Source organism: Phyllostomus discolor, chromosome 4 (genome assembly GCF_004126475.2).
Source record: "Phyllostomus discolor isolate MPI-MPIP mPhyDis1 chromosome 4, mPhyDis1.pri.v3, whole genome shotgun sequence".
NCBI lineage: Eukaryota > Metazoa > Chordata > Mammalia > Chiroptera > Phyllostomidae > Phyllostomus > Phyllostomus discolor.
Genome location: NC_040906.2, coordinates 147,847,398 through 147,874,710, shown reverse-complemented (window position 1 = coordinate 147,874,710; position 27,313 = coordinate 147,847,398). Strand labels below are relative to the sequence as shown.

At 37.8% G+C, this 27,313-nt stretch overlaps 1 long non-coding RNA gene across 1 annotated transcript; it reads right to left on the bottom strand.

Moving 5' to 3' along the window:
- Positions 1-960: 960 nt before the first annotated feature.
- On the bottom strand, positions 961-26,779 carry LOC118500262. Its single transcript, XR_004902814.1, has 4 exons — positions 26,768-26,779; positions 23,972-23,978; positions 5,953-5,960; positions 961-1,043 (listed from the first exon to the last, which is right to left on the bottom strand). It is a non-coding gene; the product is annotated as an uncharacterized LOC118500262 (long non-coding RNA).
- Between the last annotated feature and the right edge of the window lie 534 nt (positions 26,780-27,313).

Genomic DNA, 27,313 nt, shown 5'->3' with positions numbered 1-27,313 from the left:
CTCAGCTGTTGGGATGTCTCCTGTTTGGTTCCAACTCTGTCTTTTTACAGTTTCGGGTTTTTTTGTGTCACTTGTGGGTTTTTAAAAAGAAAAAAGAAAAAAAAGCAAAAGGAGGAAGGAAGAAGAGATAAAGTTGGAAAGAAAGGAAGAAGGAATAGAACTAGAAAGAAGGAAAGAGAAACAAAAGGAATTGAGAGATGTAAAAATAATAAAAAATAAAAAATTACTTAAAAGAAACCAAAAACAAATAAACAAAAAAACCTCTTATTGGTTTCAAACTGGCCAAATTGGTTTTTCTGGTTTTTCTGGATGCAGCAGGCTGAGGGGCAATTGGTTTCACTTTTCTTCTTTCCTGTTCAGCACTCAGTCAGCCTCACTCCCCAAAACCAGCTGGGCGCCTCTCCTCAGGGCCCTGGATGTGGGATCCAGGCCCTCCCAAGTGCACTCTTCCCAGGTTAATGGGCGCAAGCTCTGGGTCTGCTGCTGAGTGTGCACCTTCCCTGGGTCTATGGGTGTGAGCTCCAGGGCTCCTGTTGAGCGTGCGTGCCCTCCTTGGGTTGTGGGCTCTGGGGTTCCTGCGGAGAGACTGCGCTTTCCCCGAGTTTACTTATGGGTGTGGGCTCCAGGTCTTCCACAAAGCACACTCTCCCCAGGTTGGGGGCGCAGGTGCTGGGCCAGGTCACCCTTGGTCGCATGGGCTCAGGTGTGCACTCTTCCCAGGGCTATGCATGGGTGCTCACAGCCTCTGTGTGTTTGCCACTCAATCTTCACTTCCCTCTGTGAGCCTTCAAGCAACAAGGCCCCCCCCTGGTGCTGCTCAATCCTTGTTTGGCCAGTTCTCTCCCAATAGCTCTGTGTCAGATCCAGCAAGTGCCAGGCCAGGGCTGCAGCCTCCCTGGTCCCCGCTGATCCCTGGGCCCTTATTGTCCTGAAGCACTCTCCTTACTGTCTGGTTTTTTTAATGTCCGCTGCAATTTTTGATCTCCTGTTTTCATATATGCTGCGGTACTGTTGGCTGTTTGCTCTGTTCCTCCGTGGATTGGCTAGGTTTTTCTCCCATGTATAGGATGAAGTGGAATCTGTTCCCTCCTACCACACTGCCATCTTCCCTTAGGATTTCTAATTTCTTGCTCATCTTCTTCTTTTTCTGGCACCCCTATGGTATGAATGTTGGAATGTTTGAAGTTGTTTTGTTTTGTTTTGTTTTTGAGTTGAGTATAACTGTTGAAACCTCAGAAGCATTTTTTCCTTTAGTTGATACTGACACCCATTTTTTTACACAGGAGTATATATATGAATGAAAGACACTTAAAAGTGAAGGAAAACAGAATATACTTTCTTTTTGTATTTGTACATGGAGATCTGTAAACTTTCTCACACCAAGCCTGATCCTCTGTCTAGCTACTGGTACTAGAATTATATAACCCTTACCCAGGGCTGCTTCTTGCATGTGAAATCTTTGTAGGTACAAGGCATGGTGCTCAGATGGGCCTGTGCTTGGTTTAATACTTTGTTGTTGCAGTCTTTAAATTCTCAATGATTTTGTCCTTGAACTAGTATTTTCTTAGGCGAAGTCTGAAAGTCAATGAAGTCTGCCAACAGAGGACCTAAGCACACTCTGCATGTCTGCTGTGCCATTCCTTGCTGCTCCCATTCTTCTATAGTGTTTGCTATGCCCTGTAAGCACAGACTTCTGATGGACCTATGATGCATAGGAGTTGAGTAATACTCAAAACACATACAAGGTAAGTGTGTTATGTCTTTGACCAAGTAAGCCAGGACACCGATAGCCTTAAGTGCCATGCTTTCTATTTGAACTAGAACTTGCTTTGCAAGCAGAAAAAGGCAATGGCATTCTGAGAAGAATTAATTACCCAAGGACTATTTATATTCTTTCTTAGCATTATTTCTTTCCTGTGTTTCTTCCCATGCTCACAACTGTAAACCTACTTTTGCTCCACCTTGTACTTTTTCTTAACCACCTAATTTTAGTGTATCTCCATACTAACTGTCTTGGTGTCCTTCAGCTTAATTCTGTTTATCATCTCTGGAGGATAAACTTTTGTTTTTTTTTTTCTATGGTAAGGAGTAGCAGTTGCCTGGTTGGCTCTTGGTATTAGAATAGATATTTGGAAATCTGAGGTAGACTGTCAATTAATACTCTTGTTATAGCTCTACTTTTACCCCTGTTTCCAAAGGTCCTGGGTGCTGCCAAATCCTGAGTCTGTTGAGGGTTCTATGGCATAAATTTTGTTTCTTCTTGCCTTTCTCTACTGATAGTTAGTAGTTAGCTTTATAGGGTCTGCTAAGTCTATTGCACTCAATCATTTGCTTTCTTGGATCCAGAATTTTGTTTCTTCTATCTTCTCTATTTGCCTGGTCTTTGGGGTTTATGACTAAATAAATCTCTTTGCTGTCATTCTAGTAGAGTTTTTTGTAGGAAACCAAGATAATACAACAAGTTTCTATCCCCAACCAGGAGCAAATACACAAAATCCTTGATCTTCACATTTCTCTGAAGTCCCCTTGAAGTATTTTAATTGAAAGCAGATTGATTCCAGAATTCAAAGAATCCAGTAATTCTTTAAGTGATAAGTTTCTTCTATTTAATTTCATAATTAAAATTTCAATGGTCTATAGTTTGTAAATTTCCTCTGTAAATGTGGGGATTACTGTGGGAAACATAATACATTGACCAAATTATAGATTGACATTAGTGAGAACACAGCAAGAGAAGCAGCACCCAGGACTGCTTGGGTGTATGTTGTGCCTGGTAGCATTTGTGTGTGTGTGTGTGTGTGTGTGTGTGTGTGTGTGTGTGTTAGAAACAGTAAAGGCTTGGATCTCTATCTTGCCTCTGCTACTTAGTAGCAGAATAAAATAATCTCTTTGAGGTCACTGTAAAATAAGCACAAGAAATTAATACTGCATTTAACTGACATCAAGACTTAGTAGGGTATTGTTGTAGGGTTGTAGGATAGCTACCAGTATGTGGCACATGTCTAGTCACAGCAGAAATTAACTCTCTTCCCTGGCATCAGAGGAAAGTGGTAAGAAGAGGAGGGTGAAACAGGATGGGACTAGGAGATGCCCTCCCACTCCATTCCTAAGGCTCTCAACTAATTTTTGGAACCTATGCTTCTGTGGAACTTACATGTTTTCTGCTATGGTAAAGAATTCAGGAAAAGGAGGCCCTGGATAAAAGAGGACTGGTTAGTGGTAAACAGAAAAAGAGGAGGGAAAAAAGAACATGAGAAGAAAGAAAATGAAAGACGTGTTATAAACATATTATTAACAAGAGTGGCAATGGTGGGACATCTGTTAACCCAGATAAAATAGCCAAAGTAAAAGCAGGAAGTTTCTAAATTAACCTTACTATCTAGGAGAAAACTCACACCCTTGTTGACTCAGGGTGATTATCCACTGAAGGACTTGTATGATTTTCTTCTCCTTGGAAATCCTTCTGTTATTGCCTGGATCAGTCCTCTCACTAGAAGAACATTAAGATGAGTTAAAGATGAAACTTGAACCAGTCCTCTCAGATTCTGGCTAGTAACTCTGGTGAAAGTTTGACAAAAGAGAAAGCAAATGAACTCCCTTGATCATTTTTGGAATGAAATTATTTATACCTGCTGTACCTAGTCTTTGTTAATAGGGATAATTGTGAGTTGGCTGCATATCATTTTAAAGGAATGATATATCATTTAAATAAATTATCTACATCTGGAATTTTCTGTTTCTCTGAAGAACTTGAGGGCTCAGTTAAATAGTTGAATGACTTTCAAAATTTTGAATTTGTCTGATTTTAGTAGTCACTAGTAGAGATGCAGAAAGAGCAGCAAAGGGAGGGTAATTAGTTACCTGGGTAGAAAAGCTATTTTTAAAAGTTGTTAAGGTAAGAGTACAACTCTGCCCAAGAAGGAAGGAGTTTGGGTCAGACTCTGTTGTATAGGAAGGCTACAGCTTATTCTTTGTCATCATCTAGAATTCTAATTACAGCCATTGGTTAGCTCCACCTTGTATAAGTATCTTTATAGAAATCACTGGAGGGGTTCATTTACTTGGAAATTTATTAAAATAAAAAAGGGATTTGAGTATGATTGCATTTTTACTGCTGAGAAAGCAGTAAAAATCTTACACAACAAACATTCTCTTAGGAGAAAATACACTTAACAAACCAATACTCATATGCAGTGGTGTATCTGATACTGTTTTCAATTTCCCATCTCTAAGCCATCAGCATAACCTTTAGCCAGGTGTGGTTAGGAGAACAGTCCATGTCTGGGTTTTGTTCAAATCACCCTCTTCTTTCATCATCTTCTGCCGATGACTTCTGATCTTCAGCATCCTATGATGCTCTGTATCTTGTTTGAATGGTGACATCATTGTAATCAGATGAAGATCCTCATTGTGGCAATTCTTACTGTCACTGCTGCAGTTGCTCAGAATTTGTGCTGCTAAAGTATTATCACAAGCTGTATTTCTATAAAGACTACAGCTGCTGTTTCTATTTTGCCCACATGAGACAGAAACCACTGGGCTGGGATATAAAGGATGACCTCACACCTTCACCACAGTGCCCTCAACCCTTCTCAGACCCTTGACTGTCCCTAGGTTCTGTTACTGTGCTCTGTACATGCTCAGGAATGGTAGGGGTTTCATAGAGAGCCACGGCTTTGTCAAAACAAACACACACACAAATATATATTTTGTTGAAATTTCTACCATCTGGAAATTTCTCTCCCACTTTGGTGAAGTCATTGACTAAAGTATATCTCTTGAGCTATACTTTCAAATACCTTCTAAGTGTTTGCTGTTTAACTGTTTGGGGTCTATTCTGCTGTGGCCACAGGGTCAGGTGATAGCTTTATATGCTATAGTATATAACATAATTTAAAAATGTTATTGTGAAATATATCATAAATAAGTGTGTCCATAAAATATATGTACAACCTAAAGAAGACTAATAACATGAACAGTCATTTATTCACCACTTAGCTCAAGGAGCATGATATTATTAGTCCTTTTGAAACCTTCTGTGTTCCTCTCTGATCCCATCTTCCTCTCTCCCATCAAAGGTAATACTAGTTTGAATTTTGAGTGAATCATTCCTGTGATTTTCTTTATACTTTTAACACATACATATTTCCAAACAATGCATTGTCTTTGCTTTGTTTTTGAACTTTAAATAAATAGTTCTAATGTATAAACTCTCCTATTAGTCTTTTTATCCACTCAGTTTTGAATTGGTATCATTCATATTAATGCATATAGCTATAGTTTGTTCATTTTCATCACTGTATAATGTTGGGAACCATCCTGCCTGGTATCAGAAGCTGTAATCCCCACCAAGGCTAAGGCTGAGGGAACAACCTTGGACTGTAAGCCAGCAAGGAGACAAAAGCTTAGCTCCCTGGCAGGAGCACCATTTCTGCTCCTTTTATTTCACCCTGCCTGGCCCCCAATGCTTGGTCGGTTAGCCAATGGTGGGTAAGATTCCCCAAGGGGGGAACGACCTAAGGCAGGCACGATCACGTATGAGGCCCCCAAGGAAGGACTTTGAGGGGTACGGCAAAAGGGGGTGATGGACCCTCGCCCCTCGGCTTTGACAAAAGCCTGAGTCCTCATTGTCTGTGAGAAAATCTCCCAATCTCTTGGCTGCCTTACTTCCCTTGCCCCACCTAAGCCTGAAATAATGACGGTGAGTGGTGCAGTCCTGTGCTGGAAAGGGCAGGTTCCCCCAGCAATCAGGCCTAAGAAAGAATATGTAAAATCCTGTGAAACCTGCTTTGTTTAGAATGCTCTCAATTAACTGATAAGGTCCAAGGAAGAAGTCAGTTTGTTCCTTAAAGTTTTTTACAGCTCTTTGACCCTGACTCAAAATAGGCCCTCAGACTTCCTTGTTATCTATTGTTTGATCCTTACTTCCTGGCAATGAGTAATGAGCTTTACCTGAATTCCTATGCAAACAAACCCAATAAAAGCCTGCTCAGGTGGGAGAACGAGGCATTCTCCCTTAGGGATGCTCTCTCCTAGGGAGGGTGGCCATGGCGCTCTCCGCTAGAGAGTGGCCATTCCATCCCTATTTCCCCACAGGACCTGGTTGTCTCTGTGTGTTTTTCTCATGTTTCGACGAGCCATCTGCAGCATTCTGCAGTCACTGCCGGTCAGTGGCTGTGACAGTATAATATTCCATTTTAGGGGTATACACTAATTTACCCACTCTACTATTCATAGACATTTGCATTTGTTTTTACTCTGACAGTCAGTGTTCTCTGAAAATCTTCACATGTGTCTTATACTAAAATTATGAGGAGAATTGCTGGCTCATAAGGTTCATGTGCATGTTTAGCTTTCCTGTGTAACCCCAATTTTTTTCAAAGTGCTTGTAACAATTTACCCTTCACCAGCAGTGTATTAGGGTCTTCATTGCTTCATGTTCTTGCCAATAGTTAGCATGGTCAGATTTCTTATTTTTTTATAATCTAATGACATGAAATAATATATCATTGTACTTTATTTTATATTTCTTGATTACTCAGTGAGGTAAAAGTCATTTCAGACATTGGTTGGACATTTCAATTTCCTCTTTTTAAAGTGCCTTTTAAAGTTCTTTGCTTGTTTTTTTTTTCTATTGTTTGGACTGTCTTTTTAGTGATGCTAAAAAGAAGTTCTTAAAGTATGCTGGATAAAAGTTCCTATTTGTTCATAAAAGTTGGAAAGGTCTTTCTAGTCTCTTGCTTACTTATTAAGTTCCTATAGAGTGTCTTATAATGAACTACCTTCTTGATTTAATGTAATCAAAACTATCAATTTTTTATGATTGGTGCTTGTATATCTTAAAAATGCTATCATACCATGAAGTTATAAAAACATCTCCCCCTAAAATCTTCATTTTTGTCTAATATTAGCTCTTAAATCCTTGTATATGATCTAAAATCTTTATAGTCAGCCCAGGGACCAGGCAAATGAGTGAAAAATCCTCAGAGGGTTCCTGGTCCCAAAAGCAGGGCCACTCCCAACCTTCCAGCCTTCCCAGCTGAGGCTCTACACCTCACCATGCAGAGACAAGCCTTCTGAACCATGGAAAGTGGGCCAAACAAAATGACTGCTGTTATAGACCCTTAAGTTTGGTGTTTTGTTATACAACAATAATAGGCAGAAATAGAGAATTCTTCTCAATTTTTCTCAATTAAACTGTATAATTTTTCAGTAAAAGTCTTGCAAATGTTTGCTAGATTGATTCCTAAGTGTTTGATAATATTAGATGCTATTATAAATAACATTATTCATATATTTATTGATTATAAAATACATTACTATATTTTATTTTCTAAGAACTTGTTACTAAATTGATTTTTAAAATGTGATTTTGTACCCTGCAACCTTATTAAACTCTCTTAATTTAAAAAAATTTTTGTGCTCATTTTTTGAATTTCTTACATACACTGTTATCACCTGTAAATTTTACCAATTTGCTTCTTTCCTTTTAGTACACATAAAATATAAAGAATACATAGTTTTTGCACTACTGTTCTGGCTAGGATCTCCAATACAATGGCAATTAGAACTAGTGGTAGCCAACAGCCTTGTCATAGTTAAAAGGCCAATATTTCATTACAGGTTTGTTGTGGGTTTGTTTGGGGTTTGTTGTAGGCAAAAGAAGTTCTTTTTTATTTCTAGTTTAATAAGATTTTCATCAAATATTTTAAAAATTAATTCATATTCTGCATGTACTGAAATAAATGTATGTTTTCTATACATTTCTAGGTTTAGTTTTTAGGTATTTGGCTTAGGTTTCTTTATTTTCTTGTTCTGTCTTCAGTTTTGGTATCTATGCTATACTAGCTTTATAAAATAAATAGAAAAAGTTTCCTCTTTTTCTGTTCCCTGAGTTTATAAAAATGGAAATGTCTTATTCTTTCAGCACTGTTAAAAATCATGTTTAAAGTCTTTTGCATGTAAAATTTAAAACTATAGACTCAGTTTCCTTAATCATTAGAGGATGAATCAGGATTTCTAGATTTTCTTGAATTAGTGTGTTAATTCATATATTTTTAAAGAATATTTCCTTGACTTCTGGCCAAGATGGAGGCATAGGTAGATACACATTGCCTCCTAGCACACCCCAAAGCAGGACAACAACAAATTTAAAACAACCAGAACTGCCAGAAAATTGAACTGTATGGAAGTCCTACAGCCAAGGAGTTAAAGAAGAAACATTCATCCAGACCGGTAGGAGTGGTGATGGGCAGCCAGGGTGGAGGGGACATGCAAAAAAGCAGTGGCTGGAGGACTGGGTGGTCCCACATTTGCAGATAAATTGGGAAGAACAACTGGGAATTGAGACAGAGTACACAATCCCAGCTTTCAGTGCTGGAAAAAGAAAGTCTTAAAACCTCTGAATGAAAAACCCTGTGGGGGTTGAGGCAGCAGGAAAAACACCAATTTTCCTCACAGGGAAATTGATTAGAGAGACCCACAGGAGCCTAGAATGTACACAAACCCACTTACCTGGGAATCAGCATCAGAAGGGCCCGATTTACTTGTGGGTAGCAGGGGGAAATGACTGAAAGCTGACAGAGAGCCAAGCCAGTGGCATTGTTCCCCCTCTGACCTCTCCCTCACATACAGCACCACAACCAAAAGAAGTTGGTTGCCGCACTCTGGCAAATAACTAAGCCTCTACCCCTTACAATGTAACAGGTGCATGGAGACAAAATAAATGCCCCAAATGAAAGAACAGAACAAGGCTCCAAAAATAGAACTAAGCAATGAAGAGATAGCCAACCTATCAGATGCAGAGTTCAAACATTGGTAACCAGGATGTTCACAGAAATGGTTGAGTATAGTCACAAAATAGAGAAAAAAGTGAAAGCTATGTGAAACGAAATAAAGAAAAATATACAGAAAACCAATAGTGGAGGGAAGGAAACTGGGACTCAAATCAACAATTTGGAGCAGAAGAGATAAACATTCAACCAGAACAGAAGGAAGAAACAAGAATTCAAGAAAATGAGGAGAGGCTTAGGAACCTCTGGGACAACTTTAAATGTTACAACATCCGAATCAAAGAGGTACCAGAAGGAGAAGAGGAAGAGCAAGAAATGGAAAACTTATTTGAAAAAGTAATGGCATAGAACTTTCCCAATCTGACAAAGGAAATGGACATCCAGGAAGTCCAGGGAGTTCAGAGAGTCCCAAAGAAGCTGGACCCAAGGAGGAACACACCAAGGCACATCATAATTACATTATCCAAGATGAAAGATAAGGAGAGAATCTTAAAAGCAGCAAGGAAAAAGGAAACAGTTACTTACAAAGGAGTTCCCATTAGACTATCAGCTGATTTCTCAAAAGAAATCTTGCAGGTAAGAAGGGGCTGGGAAGAAGTATTCAAAGTCATGAAAGGCAAGGACCTACATCCAAGATTACTCTATCCAGTGAAACTATCATTTACAGTGGAAGGGCGGATAAAGTGCTTCCCAGATAAAGTCAAGTTAAAGGAGTTCATCATCACCAAGCTCTTATTATAGGAAATGTTAAAGGGACTTATCTAAGAAAAAGATAATAAAAAATGTGAACAGTAAAATGACAACAAACTCACAATTATTAACAACTGAACCTAAAACAAAAACAAAAACAAACTAAGCAAACAACTAGAACAGGAACAGAATCACAAAAATGGAAATCACATCAAGGGTTATTAGCAAGGAGGAGGAGTGGGGAGAATGGGGGAAATGGTACAGGGAATAAGAAGCATAAATGGTAGGTACAAATAGACAGGGGGAGGTTAAAAATAGTATGGGAAATTGAGAAGCCAAAGAACTTACATGAATGACCCACAGACATGAACTAAGAAAGAGAGGGATGCAGATGGGAGGGGGGTTTCAGGGAAGAAGGAAATAAAGGGGAGAAAAAAATAGGACAACTGTAATAGCATAATCAATAACATATACTTTAAAAATGAAAGAATGTTTCCTTTTAACTACATTTTAAGTAGTCCGTTTACTATAGATTTTGTAAAGTATATTTTTAATTTTTGCTTTATGATCTAATGGTTGTTTAATTTTTATAAATGGAAAAATTTGCTTTTATAACATTATTTTTACTATTTATTTAATATATGCTACAGATATGCAGTTGCAATATTCTTAATTCTTAATACTGTTTATTTGTGTCTTCTGTATTATGTTCTTAATAAGTCTTGCATGAGTTGTATCCATTGTACTAGATTTAACAAAAAAAGCCGACTTTTAGTTCTGTTGCTTATCTCTAATATGTCTTTTTAATATTTCATTAATTTCTGTTCTTATATTTATTTCATTTCTTCAATTTTTTTTGGATTTGCTATTTTTTCTTCTTTTCTAGCTTTTCAAGTTAGATGTATAGGTCATTTATTTTCTACCTTCTTCGTTTTTTAATATAAATATATAAGGCTTAAATTTCTTTCCAAATATCTGTAGATGCCTCCAAAATGTTGGTTAAGAAGTGTTTCTTATGACCATTCACTTTAAAGTATTTTAAAATTTCTTTGATCTATGTTGTATTTCAGAGTATGTTTTCAATTTCCCAATGAATGTGTCTTTTTAAGATACATTTTCTTCTTAATTTCTAACTTAATTGTGTTGTCATAAATGTGTCTATCAGGCTCTAGATTCTTTGAAATTTGTTGACTACTGTTGGGCCTACTATTTGCTTAATTTTTGTATATGTTTTCTGTGTGTTTTCAAAGAATGTGTGTTTTTTAGTCATGGGTATCATTTTCTATACATGTCTATTGGCTCAAGTTTAGTATTTGTGTGGTTCATGTATTGTATAATGTTACCATATGTTCAACATGTTTCTTTTCTGTTTCTAAAATATTTTATTTATTTATTTTTTGACAAAAGGGAAAGAGGGGAAGGGAGGGATACAGAGAGGGAGAAAAACATCAATGTGTGCTTGCCTCTTGCACACCTCCAACCAGGGACCTGGCCAGCAACCCAGGTATGTGCCCTGACTGGGAATCAAACCAGTGACCTTTGAATTTGCAGGATGATGCCCAACCCACTGAGCCACACCATTTGGGGCAGTTCAACATGTCCTGATTTTGAGCATCAGTGTGACCTCTATGCCTGTTTGTAAGTGCATTCTTCCTGGTCAGTCCTCCCTTAGCCTTTGGTGAGCACAGAGGCCACTGACACCTGTGACCATTTTAAGCTACACCTTTGATTTAGAGTTTGTTTGCTTGCTTTTGACCACATAGGTGGAATAATTTCAGGTCCCTATTTCTGGTCCTCAGTGAGTATAGCCTGAGGTTAGGGTTTCCCAGTGGAGAAGCAGAGAAAGGCATATATTGGTATTGGTTCACTCCTTGGCATGGATTTTATACTACTTCACCCATTGAGAAAACTGCTCCCCCAAGATTCTGGCTTTTAAGTTGGCGTCTGTGACCTGACTCCTGCCCTGCTCAGTGCACTAACAGTTGGCATTTATCTCCCAGAGAAATGCTGGCTCCAGCCTTTACTCATCCTTGAGGATTTGTGCTTTCTTATCATTTCTGACATCTGAGGAATTCCCTTACACTCTGGCCAGCTTATCTAGGCATTAAAGTCATAATTTTATATTTTAACTGTCATTTTTATTTGTGTAATACTTGCAGGGGATTCCACATTGCTAGAAAGATAAGTCTATAATGTAATTTGGGAACTGAAAAAAGTTAGAGCAATCCAACATCAAACTATGATTTCAGGTGAAAATGGCTCTGGATTTAATTTTTCAGCTGGACTGTTCTGGAGCACGGGAGGAAATAGTGCAGTGAAAAGGATGAATGGAAAAAAGAAATACAGAGCATGGAAGTGTTCTCGTTATGAGCTCTTTTCTATCTGCCAAGCCAGTGCAAAAGTTTCTACTGCCTCTCTTTGAGTTTCTATAACTGTAATAATGTGAATATTGCTTCTTTCCAGATTTGTGAAGCTTTAGTCAGGGAATATACACAAATACTTTACATGGGATTTTGCATACAGCAATCACTCAGTAAATGTGGGGTGAAATTGACTCTAAGCCTTCTAATAGGGCTTTGAGAGATGCCTCCCAGAGTTTGCCTAGAGACATAGTCAATGCCCAGGTGTGTGACAGTCTCAAAATGAGAACTTAGACTAAATTGAATAGAATGACAAAAGGCAATTGTAGGGGCAAAATCACTCTGAAGAAAATATTCCCATAGGTGTTCTTTATACAGAGGTCTCAGAGAATTTCCACAAAGTTCCAAGGAATGTGAACTCTTCAAGCCTGATAGATTGATTTTAGGCATCAGCCTGTTACTTTGATTCTCAACAGGGCTGCTCATTTGTAACTGTGGTAAATGTGGGGCACTTCCTTGGATCACTGAATCAAGGATAAAATGTCCCAACTTACTTCCTGCATTCTTACACATTTTTTTTAATGTGTACTTTTTTTCTACAGAGGGAGTTTCAATGGCTGAAAGTCAGAAAGTGACCTAGGGTCATTTAGGTACACACACTGGGAATCCCAGGACGCCTTAGTATCAGGCGAAACATAGAGGCTTCGACTTGGCTCACTCAGGGTGAGCACAGATTATCTTTGACATTTACTGAATGAGAACATTCTTGCCACAGGAATGAAGTGTTTTACAGTTTATGTTAAACTGAGAACTCCAATTCACTGTGATAGTTGGTTTGGCAGAGTTAGTTGCCATTAAAATCTTCCCCATCTTGAATGAAACTTAAAATGACTCTGAGCCCAGTGAGGAAGGAAAAGCTGACAAAGTAGCCCTGGGCACTGCTGCCCTATAAGTCATAGCAGAGAAAGACATCAAGGGCTTCTGTCACTGCATGTCTCACAGACCTCGAATGACGTGGGGAATGGACTCTAACTGGTCATCTGGTCACAACCATGGTTTGTTCTCTGGCTATTGGTCTGCTTTTCCTGTGACTTAACTAAGGCTACAGAAAAAGAAAACTGTCTTTAGCATATACCACTCTTATATCCTTTATAATATGTACACACAAGTATATTGAAAAGGGCAATGAAAACAAAAGAATAAAGAGAAATGAACTATTTCTACCAATGCCTAGAAAAGTTTGAAGCAAAGAAAGAAAAAATTGTATAGCTCAAATAAATTGTTGGGGGAAAGACAAAATTCATTAAAGAGTATATTATGATTTCACCTGCACTGCTTTTTGCATCTGGGCATTTAAGGGTGAATTAATAAGCTTATAATGTACACTATACAATATTAGGCTCTTATTAAGTTTTGTCATCTAAATAGCTTACATTAGATTGAGTTATAAGTATGCTTTATTTTCTGATGACAAAATAAGACCCTGAGAATACTTTCATTTACATTTATTATTTCATTATAAATATAATAACAATTATTCATATGATATATTTGACTAGAATACTGGCAACAAACATTAATTCTTAAATTATTAAGGGTCCACACTACCCTTCCCTATCAAGAACACAAAGCAGGCTCCATATCAAGCATTTTTGTCCTCTGAAGTGAGATTTTTTTCCCCCCTGAGAACATAATAAACACTTAATAAAGTTTAGCTCACCATGGAATTAAATTTGATTCTGTCTTCATATTAAGCATTAAATATTTTATTAGTTGACCAAAATTAGATGTAATCTATGTAAAAACTAGAGAAAGCCTTTTTTTCTTTTTTAGATGTACTCTATATTAAAACTAGAGAAAGTTTTTTCCTTTTTACATGTAGTTTACCCCATTAGGCAAGGCCATGAATCCCCTGAAATGTGCAAAATGTTGTATGTCAGAATTAGAGAGAGAGAAAGGAGGGAGCTGGTGTTGTTGATGTCATTTTTTTTCTGGGGCAAAGGTCTGCAGCTTTCATCAGATTCTCAAAAAAAGTCCACAATTAAGGACTTCTGACCAAAGGTAAGGATACTTTTCCAGGTGAGCTATAAGAGCCTTCATTTTGCAGATGGTAGCAGATTGTGTTATATTTCCGACATAGTCTATTCTAATAAACTTTATCATCAAAAATCTTGATATTTGAGAAATTAAAACATGCAGTTATGAACACAGACACTAAGGAAGTCATGGTCCTGGAAAACAGTGTGGTGACTGTGGGAGGGGGAGAAGGGTGGGGGGAGAGGAAGGACATGAGGGGGATAAATGGTGATGCACACAAATACTGTGTACAGGTGATGTGTTGTAGAACTGTGTGCCTCAACCCTATATAATTTTGTTAACCAGTGTCACCCCAATAAATTCAATTAAAAAAAGCTCTTTGGAGCTCCCCAGGATTTTACAATATTCTGCAACTATGTTCTGTTTTCCTGAGGCATTAATAAGCAAGATATATGGCTCTATTTGACTTGACATCTTAGGACTTATAATTTAGTTGTTTGATTTTACTTTGTCATTTGCCAAGTGTTCACATTCATAACTCTTCAACAGTGCACTTCAATTATGAGGTGATTGGAACTTTAGGATAGCATTCAAGTAATCTTACTCCCTCCCATTTTCCCTCCTTTCTTTTTTTGCTTTCTTCCCTTCCTTTTTTTGTTTTATTCATTTTATTTATTTTTAGAACTCTAAAAGTAAATGTGTTTTGCAAAGAACCCTGTGCAATATTATAAATAATAGTAACATCAATAATAACAATAAATCTTGACTATTTATTGCTTATGATTTCAAAAAGTTTTTAAAAAGCTCCTACCTCATTAAGTAGGGAAAAAATAGCTATCCTCATTAAATTAACATCTGATCTACTGTAGTTCTGACTTTCATTACAAAGCATTAATAACTTGTCATTTGTAGAAATACTTTGAAAAGTATAGGGTTCCTGATTGACTGCAGGGCCGTAAATCAATCACCAGCCTCTACTGACATCACGATCCCCGGGGGTGCGGCTGGAGGCTTTAGGAAAGGCAGCTAAGTCCCCAGCCTGAATTACAGCCCCGTTATTCAATCTGGAGCCATGCTTTGTTATTTATAGTACATAGAAAAAGAGTGTGGACTTTTTGAAAGAGGAAAATAATAAATCAAGCTAACAAGATGACCAGCTCTAATATTAAAATGTAAAACTCTATGATGTAGAGGTAGAAAGATTAATGAGCATATGACGCACGGTTATTAAAGGTGTGATGGGCAGGAGAGGGGATGGATTATGAGGAAATTAAATGAAGTATTTCATTGGAAGGCAATCAAGTTCCATGGAAGTTTTTAAATGACCAGCTAATAGACCTGGTCTTATTACCATAGCGACCTAACCCAAACCCACAGAACTTCCTCTAATACTTTTTCTCTTAAAACGCCAAGTCTTGCTGTGACATACAATCGCAATAGAGTGCAAACACTATTAAGAGTTACAGCACTGCTACTGATGCTTTCTTGCAGTTATTGCTCCCCTGGGATGGGTAGTCATGACATTTGGGAAGGCCTGAAACAACAGAATAATAAAGTGATGGTTTTCAAGAATGATCACCAGGTAATAAATTTAGCATTCAAGGATATTAATACGGGTTTGAGGAATGAGAAGAAAAACATGTTTTTCTGATGGTTTTGCTTGAGGTAGTATGCCAATTAAGATATTTACGAGTTAATATCACAGGATTCCAGGTTATTGGCTCCTGTTTCTGTGTAACAGAATCAGTCGCTAAAACCAATTTCTCAGCACACACCCTTTAACCTTTGCTGTGGTGTTTTTGCAATCCATTTACCTGATCCTTCTTTCCCCTCTCCTTCATCATCCCTTCAATACTTTAAGCCTCATTTCCTGTGTAGCAGTTAATAAAAGAAAAATGTCACCTGTATAACCCTTACCCAGGCCACCCTCCCTTTCCTTCAAATTTATAGGTCTTTGTCTTACAGTTAGTTTTTTCACCTTTGTTTAAAGTGTGTCAGCCTGCCAAACTCAGCAAGCCCAAATGTTCAGAAATCTGCAAGCTGACACTCAGTATAACAGCTGAAGTGTCATTTGTTTAAATTCAAATTCCTGAGCCTTTATCAGTGGAATCCCTGTGAAATAGAGAAAGGAAGAGGAATTTGGTGAAAACAAAACAAAACAAAACAAAAACAATGAAAACACTCAGCTAGATGTAGTTTATCAATCTTTTTTCAGGGCATATGAGTCTCACTGGAGCTCCAGCAGAACCAGTTGGTCTTTACGCTCTTCTGCATCTGCTGAGGCTTCACCACTATGAATGCTTTCTGTTCCTTCAGTCACTTGCATGGTGTTTGAGAGGAACCTGATGCTCTGCTAAATTTCACTCCAGAATGTATTGAAGTAAAATTTCAGGAACCATTTAATACAGTTGCTTATAGAGAAACAAATGCTTCAAAACTTGTTCCCTTAAGGGTAGGTCTTACTACTGAGCAATTGGAGCCTTAAATTAAAAAAAAAAACATTTTTAAATAGACAGGGGAATGTTAAAAATAGCATAGGAAATGGAGAAGCTAAAGAACTTACATGAATGACCCATGGACATGAACTAAGAAGGGAATTGCTGGAGGGAAGGTGGATACCAGGTGAAGAGGGGCAAAGAGGTAAAAATTAGGACAACTGTAATAGCATAATCAATAAAATACATTTAAAAAATAAAAAATCATTATAGGACTTAGTTTGCTAGTGTTAATTGTTTGAGAAGTGACATGACAAACACATTTTTAAAACACTTATATTGTTACTTAGAGTATATTATATTTTTATTCCCTTGAGGGAAGAGATGATCCCAGGATTGTGCAACTGAAGGAGACCTAAATTCAGTATCTCTATTAGTTCGCTAGGGCCACCATAACAAAATGCTACAGATTATTTCCTCATAGTTCTGGAAGCTAGAAGTCTAAGATCAAGGCATTGGCAGGTTTGGTTTGTCTTGGGGCCTCTTCTCTTGGTTTGTAGATGGATACCTTCTTGTATGTCCTCACATGGTCTTTTTTTCTGTGCCTGTCCATGTCCTAATCTCCTCTTATAAGAATACCTGTCAGCTCAGGTTAGGGCCCATCCTAAGGGCCTCATTTTAACTTAATTATCTCTTTAAAGGCCCTATCTCCAAATACAGTCACATTCTGTGGTACCAGGGGTTAGGACTTCAACACATGAATTTTGCAAGGGAACACAATTCAGCCCCTTAATGGTATGATGGTCTTTATTTTGGCAAGGAAAAACCTGAGACCTGGAAAGGTAAAGTAAATTACCCAAGTTCACACAGCTAATTATTTGTATACCTGGTATCAGGGTTGGAGCTCAGATGTTGTAATTATTAATGTCTACTTGGCCAATGTTTAAACAAAAAAGTAAAATGAAGACTGTGAAGTCCCAGCATTTGACAAATAGTAGACATTTAATAAATATCAGTTGAAAGATTCACAGCCTCTCTCTAATTAGAAATAATGACTTATTACAATTTTGGTGGCTTTCAAAATACATATGGAAATGATAAATACATAGAGAAACAAACATAGGACAGAGAGATAGAAAGGATTGGGCTAGAACTATATATAAGGAATTGCATTTCATGTCTCAACTCTACAGCTGTAGTACATTCTAAGGGGTTCCTTTTGCCTTCATTTTACTTGCCTCCAAACACACACTGATGGAGGCAGAGAAGTGAGTTGCTGGGGACAGGGGCAGGGGGAATACAAAACAAGGAGTCCTAGGGAAAGCAGGAGACAGAGTCAACATTCCCACTAGTAGGTGAGCTGTTAAAGACACTCTTGCAGATGAACTCCCCCTTTCACCGCTAGGCTCCCATGGCTTTCCCAGTAACAGAGGCAGATTTTTTAGGTGTGCCTCTCTAGTAGGAGTTGGAGTGCATTAAAAGCAGGTGCTAAGATCTTGGCACTTGACACAGACATAGAGTGAAAGGAATCAATGAGCGAAGAGTAGTCATTAAGCACTGAATTATGGCATCCATGTAAAAATGAAGATTAAAATGACTCCTCACAGAAATCGCTGGCTTATATCACAGAAACAGAAAATACTTAGAAGACTAGATACATATGCTGCTTACTGCTGAAATGGGAAAAGGACCTCATGAATTATTTTTCTAATCACTTTGTGCCTCACCGTTTTCTACTCACCACCAAAATGCCTTTTCTATGGCCTACTTGCTAGTTATCTCATACAGCAATTTAAGCATTTATTGGATAGCCTGTATATGTGTAGGTCTATTTATTTTATTTTCTAAAATATTGATATATTCTCCTCTAAGATTACATGATTTTCTGAGAGAGTTTTAGCACATTACAATTAGGCACATCACAAACCTATTTGGAAAATTATATGAGGCCCTGTAGAGGACATAGGTTGGGCACCAGTCTCCTTTCTTTTCTGACTCTTCTGTCTTCTCTGATATTTGGTCAATTGCCCTCCCTCTCTGTGTCTCTTATTCAGATTTTGATCACTAGAGATGATAACTATGTCTCTTTGCTAGTGTTCAGAGATGATTAAAAATTAGAGATTTCCTGGGAGGGAGTCTGAAATAAAAGGGTGTGAATCACAGAAACCAAAGTGGTTGTTTTGATCATCATTACATCATTCTCCATTAAAAGTTAAGTCTCTCTATATATTCTGATATACCTCTTTTTCCATTTATTTGGGACAATTTTTCCTATTCTTTCCCTGTCATTGAATAACTCTTAGTGACTTTTAGATTTTTATCAATGAAATGGTACTTCAAGCTATCAAAAGAGGTGTCATTAGACAATTGAAGGTGAGAAACTTCTACTAAGAAACACATCAACACTTTATTAACAAACCCAAACTGTGATCTTTCTCTTGCTTATACTGGGCAAAATAATGTCACCTCCTTCCCCCCTCCCCTCCTCTGCTCTTTTCCTCTTCTCTCGCACTCCTCCCCTTCTAAGGCATCTTTGAAACACCAGTCCAAAAGAACCTATGCACCCCAATGTTCATAGCAGCACAATTTACAATAGCGAAGTGTTGGAAGCAACATAGATGCCCATCAGTAAATGAATGCATCAAAAAACTATGGTACATTTACACAATGGAATTCTATGCAGCAGAAAGAAAGAAGGAGCTCCTATCCTTTGCAACAGCATGTATGCAACTGGAAAGCAGTATGCTAAGTGAAATAAGCCAGGCAGTGAAAGACAAATACCATATGATCTCACCTTTAACAGGAACCTAAACAACAAAACAAAGAAACAAGCAAAATATAACCAAAGACACTGAAATAGAGAACAGACTGACAGATTTCAGAGTGGAGAAAAGAGGGAATTTCAGGGGGAAAAAGGAAGGGTATACAGGAACAAGTATTAAGGACACATGGATAAAAACTAGGGGTGGGTGGAAATGGGAGGGAGGAGGGGAGGGCTGGGTGGGTGGGTTAGGATGGGAGTAAAAGACAGAAAATTGTACTGCAACAACAATTAAAAGAAAAATTTTTAAAAAGTGTAAGACCTGGAAACAGGAAGAGAGAAGTAACGAGTGTGCCTAGACTTCCAAATGGTGTCCCAACTAGATGAACCTAATGGCACACACAATGACATTTTGGAAAACGACCCAAGAGAAAAGCAAAATCATAAGATTTATATCTTTTCACTGAAAAAAATGATGCTATGACTCAAGTCACTCAAATCCTCATGGGCTACTTTCAAGATGAGCTAACACAATTTATTCACTACTTTGTTTGTGACACAGAAACCCCTTCCTTCTTCTTCTCTTTCCAGTCTGGGTGAGTCTGAAGTTGGCAGTAAGAGGGAATGTTGACTATTGTACATAGGGAGTTGGGTGGGAATGTCGAGAGGCATACACATGAGTTTTGTTTGGAGCTAAGGAGTAACCTCCTCTACCCTCCCTATTCTCTTAAAATTGTCTGGAGCATGTATGCTCATACTCCCTAAATTTAAATATTCCAGGACCCAAGTGAAACAAATCACTCTCTAGTGGATTTGTTGACTTTCAAAAAGGTAGAGACAGCCTGTCTGGGGGGCAGGTAATGTCAATAATTTGTACTTTTCCCACCAACAGTTATTTCTCTCCTATGAACTCCTTAGTGTCTTCAGTTTCAAATTAAATAACCCACTGTCTTGAACTGCACTCTCATTGTTTCTCTGGCATGGCTCTTGCCTCTCCCACAGATTCCAAACTCTAATGTCAGGATTAAGACATATAATTCTTTTCTCCTAAAGCATCAAATTTAGCACTCAGTAAATATGATTTAATTGATTGATAAAAGAGAAGGAACAAATGATTTGACAGACAAGAGACAAGGAAAAATCTTAGGAAGTTTTATAACATTTGAAAGTGTCAGTGTTCTCTCATGTTTTCACATTATATGGATATGGACCTATTTGTAATGTCTCAGAGGATTCACAGGAACCCCAAGGATGGCCCCAGAAGCTGTTTCTGCAGGAGAGGTCTAATCAATCATGGTACTTCAAAGTAGACAGTGACATGAAAATGCTTATATGGTCGTGTCTCCTGGAATGTTTGGTCTTCTGATGAATGGGCTTTACCTATCTGAAATGAAGAGCTAATGATGCCCAACATTAATTGACTGATAGATAGTATCAGACATATTTGACATGCCTCATGTAATTATTATGATGATTCTATATGGAAAGTACTAGAATCCTACCTCAGGGATGAGAAAGTTGAGCTTTGGAGAGCTTAAGCAACTTGTGGAGATCACATGGCTCAGATGTGATGAGCTTTTACTTGTTTCACTCAGAGGTCTGAAACCCTTCTCTAACTACAGTCACTGCTCCTTAAGTTAGGGTGGTTGTTTTCATTATTTTTTGTTGCTATTTTCACAAAGGTAGAATGTGGAAATGCATTTAAAAGAATAAGGAAAAGGAGAAACATAACACATCCCTAGAAAAATATTTGGAAGAATTTAATAAGAAGTAAGCTCTCCTAAAAGCCTTTGATTGATAAAGATATATTTATTTGTATTGTAGAAGAGTAAAAATAATTTGAGGAATAAATTGATGTAAGAAACTGTTCTATAGAACAGTAAAGTTCTTTATTTCTTTAAAAATAGATTTCTTAAAAGCAAAATAATAATCCAGAAAGGAATTTCTGAAGGAGTGGTTTTGTTTTGCTTCTACAGACATGAATTATGTCAAAAGATTACATGTTATACATGTTTTATATTCAACAATGTCTGTGTGCACATTCTAAAGATAGAACTAAGACAAGGGCAGTTATTTCCAACAATATGAATAATAAATTCTTTTTTACAGTGGAAAAGCCATCTTCATCAGGAAATTTGCTTAAACATAATTTTCCTTATTTTTAGTCATTTAGTGTACAATTAGCTATGATTTTTCTTTTTCCAAATTTTTATTTTCAGACTGAGTCTGGAAAGTTATAAGAACTTATTTATTTCTGTATCTGCTTTTTACCTGTGGTTTAGGAAAAGACACATTTCCTGACTATTACTATCTTGGTGGATGAAATTCACACATGTCCTATATGTTAGTATACCCACTAATACACAGAATATGTGTGAGTTTGATGAAAAAATATGATCACATCCCCAGGAGAAATTGTTTAGAATAGGCTTTGGAACTGTTTACTCCAGTTTTACAATTATTAGTAGGACTCAACAGAATGGAGTAGTAGAAAGACCAAGGTCTTAAGACTCAAACCTACCTGGTATCTAATTTCCAGCTGTGTCCTTAAGTAAATTTTGGGACTCTGAGCCTTAATTTTCTCTCTGTATGATAAATATTTCCCTAAATTTAAATGAGATTATACATGTAGAGTGCCTGGCTCTTGGTGGGCACATAATACTTTTAGGTTTTTTTTTTTCTTTTCATCAAGCTTATTTCCTATCCAGAGACAGAATTCTGGTGAACTACAAAGACACTTAGGAACAAGGTTCAAGACTGATTGCTATTACTTAATAAATTCATTGGTTATTCCTACTAATCTGAACTCACCAATATCCCTGTGAAATCCTGCCAGGGGTCCTTTGGAGGATGGCATTGGCAACTCAGAGAACTGGAAATAAGCCAATGGTCATAAATTACAAAGCCTTTACAATCGAAACATGATGGAAACTACATGCCATTTTTGGGGTGATTTGAAAAGCACATGGTTTGGAGTCATTTTGATGGATTAAGTATTTTTCCTGAATCATCTAGTTTAGAAGATTAAAACTTGATTATAAAATACCCAAATGTTTTTAGATGTAGAAATAGTTGGGCATAAATCAAATAGTACAGGTTCATGAGAGAATAATCAAGAGACCAAGTGATGTGGTATTCCTTTAGGTCTGATATTGGAACTAAGAAACATTACAATAGTTTATTGTTCATAAAATAATATATTCTTGCATTATTGTTGTGGAATGCAGGCACTACCCAGAGTTGATTGGTGCTTGGCAACACACCAAAATAATCCCTATGATGAAGGAAAGTTATGAGAATGTAAACATTTTTTCCAGTGCCTTATGTCTCTAAATCCAAATACAAGTGGTTTTGTAACTTTTCTATGGTTGAAAGGCATTCCAGGATAGAAGCTCTCTGTCAGAAAAAATTACCAGATTGTCTAGGGCAGCGAGGCTTAACTTTTTGGGTCACAGGTCCCTTTAAACAAATTTTGTGGAAACACAAGATCTACATAATAATATGAAGCCACCCAAAAATAGCTGGAAGGTGCCATTACAGGTTCTTGGCAGTTAAACCAGTCTCAGCGGGACTTGCAATGTGATGGGAGGAATCCTCACCCTTGTCCCCAAGCAGTTCTCTCTTCTATTCTCTTCAACAGCTGTTCCTTAATGTATTCTTATTTTTCATAATTCTTGCTTACATGCAGTCTCAGCTAGGATTCTTTCTCCTTTCATCAAAAATAAGAAGATGCTATGGAAAAGAAATACCTTAACATCCTCTCTACTCAGCTCTCACACCTCTCCCCGCTTTGCTCCTTCTCAAATTCAAACACCTATGCTCCAAACCCTAAGTCCATTCTGGTTCTTCTAAGACATTGCTGAAAGGTCTTCCCTTTCTGTTGTTTTTGACCTCACCTTTCCTTTTCTAGTGGCTATCTGTACCCCTGAATGCACTCTCAACTCTACCTGAAGTTATTCTAAGAAAAACTGAAAACAGGAAAGTCCTATTTTTATGCATTATGGAAGTTACCAGAGGGAAAATGGTGAGACCTCTGCCTAGGCATCTGAAATGGTAACAGCAGAGAGAAAAGATGGAGCTATAGTTGAGTAGATCTAAGAAGAATTTTGTGGCCATTTCCGAGAACCAGAATTTGCTTAGATGGTGTGGGCTAGTCCTAGGGATGCAGTGGATTAATGACCTTAGAAAGGTGTTGCCAAAATAAGACTCAGAATGAAGCTCTAGAAAAGGCAGGGGGTGAACACAGAAGAACGTGAGCAAAAACAAGACCCTGTATGCCAGCCCAAGAATAGAATGAAGTACCTCTGGTTGTGAATGAGGCAAATAGGTGATGTGGACTGGAGTCAGCAGAAATTCTCAGTGTTCCCAGGCATTCCATCCATGGACAGTTTAGGATATGTTATAGAATATGAGGTTTTTGATCCACAAGACTTCTGAATGTGTTGTTGTGGTATGAATGTTAATTCAGTATTTCAGATGTTCCAAGGAGTACTGGAAGAGCAGTCAGACTAGAAGGAAGAGGGCTTTGGACAGTGGCTTACCTAGACCTACAAATAAGATCTCACTCAATTAAAAAGAGAAAGCATATGTAACAAATACATGGATGTTTGTCAAGTAATTGGCTAAAACAAAGACCCACCTACTGAATCTAAAGTCCAGATATACTTCTGCAATAATTCAACTAAAATGATATACTCCAAATGCCTTAAAGTAAGAGATGCCCTCTTATGCTTACACACATATGTTTTCATTATTTATCATACCACTTAGGTGGGTAAGTAATGATGAATGTTTAATTGTTTTTCATTTGTGAATGAGAAAATTGTTGACTAGAACAATTAAGTGGTTTAATCAAGGAGGGAAAAATAGAATTGAATCCCACATACCTACCTAGACTTCTACTCTCTACAGCCCAGCATCCTTGCTGCAGCCAAATTATGTCACGGTACAATTTGACATTGTCTCTGGAGACCACAGAGACTCTAGGGAATTCTAGTACTCTACTCTCCTCTCTTGAGAGCTGGCAAGAAAGTAGCAGCATCACATGGCCCTGCTGCTATCAAACACCGACCTTTTTCCCTTTGCCTTTTAAAGAGTGCTTGGTGTTCTTTCACTTTATAAGCTGCAATTAGGTTTTGGTTATGGAGGACTTATTAGAATAGTTTTATTGATGCTTTAACACATTTTCTTAGCTGGAAGTTAGTTTAGGAGGCAGTTTGAGAAGCTTGTAAATCAGAACTGCAAGAAGTGGTCTTTCCCTAGCTAATTCTGACCAATTGGCTTCCTACTGTTACATGAGTTTTTGTCATTTTCCTGGGAGACTTTTCTTTCCTGATAAATTCAAGCCATGTTATCTCAAAGAAGAAGGATAAATTGGAAAAGAGAGCATATGGGAAATAATTGTTTGCACAGCTTTTTAAAGTCTTCCAGCCCTGAGTCATGCATTGTCTAAATGCATGAGGGTTGCCCCAACCCACTGTCAGATGTATAGTACCTCAAGGGTGGAAGTACACCAGGATATGCAAGAGCCCTGTCCCCATGAGAGTAGGGTCTGCAGGAATGGGATGCTGCACCTACCTTTCTTAGGCCTGGTGGCCCATGATATAATTTTTCTTAAATAAACTATTTATTTTAGAAGAGTTATAGATTTGTAGAATAATTGCCAAGATAGTGCAGAGTTCTAATATATTCCCCTAGCTATCCCTTTTCTTCACATCTTACATGAATATGGTACATGTGTTATAATTAATGGACAAGGTCTATACAGTATTACTATTAACTAAAGTCCATAGTTATTTAAATTTCCTTAGTTTTTCCCTAATGTCCCTTTTCTATTCCAAGATCCCATCCAGGATCCTACATTACATTTACTCATCATGTCTGCCTCTGTAGGCTCCTTTTGGCTATGACAGTTTCTCAGGCTTTCCATTTTTTGTTTGTTTGTTTGTTTGTTTGTTTTTATGGTCTTGACAGTTTTGAGGAATACTAGTGAGATATTTTGTAGAATGTTCTTCGGGATGTGTTTCTCATGATTCGACTGCGGTTACGGGTTTTGGGGAGGAAGATCTCAGAGGTAAAGTGCCATCCTTGCCATGTCTTAGCAAGGGTACAGATTATCAATATTAATGTTGATGTTAATCTTGATCACCTGGCTGAGGTCATGTTTGCCAGTTTGCTTCACTGTGAACTAGCTTTTCTCCTGCCTTTCTGTGCTGTACTCTTTGGGAGGAAGTCACTTTGTGCAGTCTACACTTGAGTGGTAAATTATGGTCCATCTACCCTTTGCAACAGCTTGGATGCAGCTGGAAAGCATTATGCTAAGCAAAAAAAGCCAGGCAGTGAAAGACAAATATCATATGATCTCACCTTTAACAGGAACCTAAACAACAAAACAAAGAAACAAGCAAAATATAACCAAAGACACTGAAATAGAGAACAGACTGACAGTGACCAGAGGAGAGAGAAGAGGGAATTTCAGGGGAGAATGGATAGGGTTTACAGGAACAAATTTAAAGGACACATGGACAAAAACTAAGGGTAGGGTGGTAATGGGAGGGAAGTGGGGAGGGTTGGGTGGGTGGGCTGGATTGGGAGTAAAAGGGAGAAAACTGTACTTGAACAATGATTAAAATAAAAAAAATAGAAAAAAATTATGGTCCATCTCCTTGAGGGTAGAATATCTACATAAATTATTTGGAATTCTCCTGCATGGGATATTTCACTGGTCTCTTATTTCCTAATTATTTATATATTCACTCACTTATATCAACAAGGACTCATGGATATTTACTTTTTCTTTGAGTTATAATCTAATACTACTTTATTTTGTTGCTCAAATTTTTCTAGCTTTGGCCATTGGCTGCACTTTCATTTGGTTCCTATATCTTTTCAACATATCTTCATTATTATGGGTTTACATTTTTTTGAGCCTTTCCTTACTTTCTGGCACTACAAGATGCTCCAGGATCATATTGTGTATGTTCTTCCCCAGTCTTAGAATCAGCTATTTATTCAAGGGTCTTGGTTCCTTTCAATGGAGAAGGGTGTTAGAAACCAGGATTTGGGTGCTAGGTATGCTGGTTGCTTCAGGCATGTCATTGCTTCTAGGCTTTGTCAGGTGGAGGAGCAGAAATATATGTCTGTGTGAACCAACTCATGTATATAGACATACTTATAGATATTTACATAGGGGACCATTTATATCTGTAATAAGCTAAGCAAGAGTTTACACTGTGTCTCTAACTATAGAGATTGGAGACTTAATTTTTACATGTAATAGTGGGTTGTCTGAAAGTTTTTGCCTTCTCCTAGTTTTAACCCAGAGATTGGAGGTGGAACAGACAGCCAGGAAAGAGTCAGAAGAAATGTGGATGCTTAACTACAGCATGAGAAACAATAGAGGAAAGTAGGGGTAACCATGGTTAATGGAAATAGAAGACATATCAACTAGAACAACATCACTTTCTGGGTGCCTTTGGTGTAGCGGCAACAGCTTTATTATCCTCACTGTAGTTACACAGATGGAAATGCCAAAAAAAGAGTAAGAACTACCACAGATTAAAACAGTTTAGAGAAACGATCAGCAATGCCTAAAACTTGGCAGAATCACTGCTGTTTACAACAGTGGCCTTGGTCACCAAGAAAAGGTGTGACATGTTCACTCTGTTTATCATGACTGGGGACATGTAATACATTTTAAAAGGATTTCCACTAAAATAGTTAAAAATTGTTTTGGTGCTTAAAGCACTATTAGGTTTTAGTTTTCTGCTCTAGAATGTACATTTGCTAGGGCCAGATTGCCAAATCCAAGGCCTCCCACTGAGACTTCTAGAAAACCCAATTTTGTAAAAAAAAAAATTGAGCTGCCTATAAGGGGATTCAAATTTAATGAATTCCTGGACAAAGTCCTCTGAAGTCCCCTTAAGCTGCTGTGTTACCCTGACATGCTTTGCCTTGGCCCTTGGCCCATGGCAGCCAGAATTCCCCTGTTCCCAGGCCTGGGGAAGACTTGCTAAATGAAGCCTGAGGAAACTCCTTCTAGTTAGGCAGCAAGTCTGAATACCTTGTACTCCAGAAGGTTTCTTCAGGGATCAGAGCAGTGTGTTGTGCACCTTGGCCACTTAGTCTCTCACCGTACTATGCTTCTAAACAGTCAGGTTTAGGGGCAGCAATACTGCGAGGCTGAGGGAAAACTCAGGAGGAAGGTATTGTGTCTTTCCCCCTCTCCCTCTTTTTCCC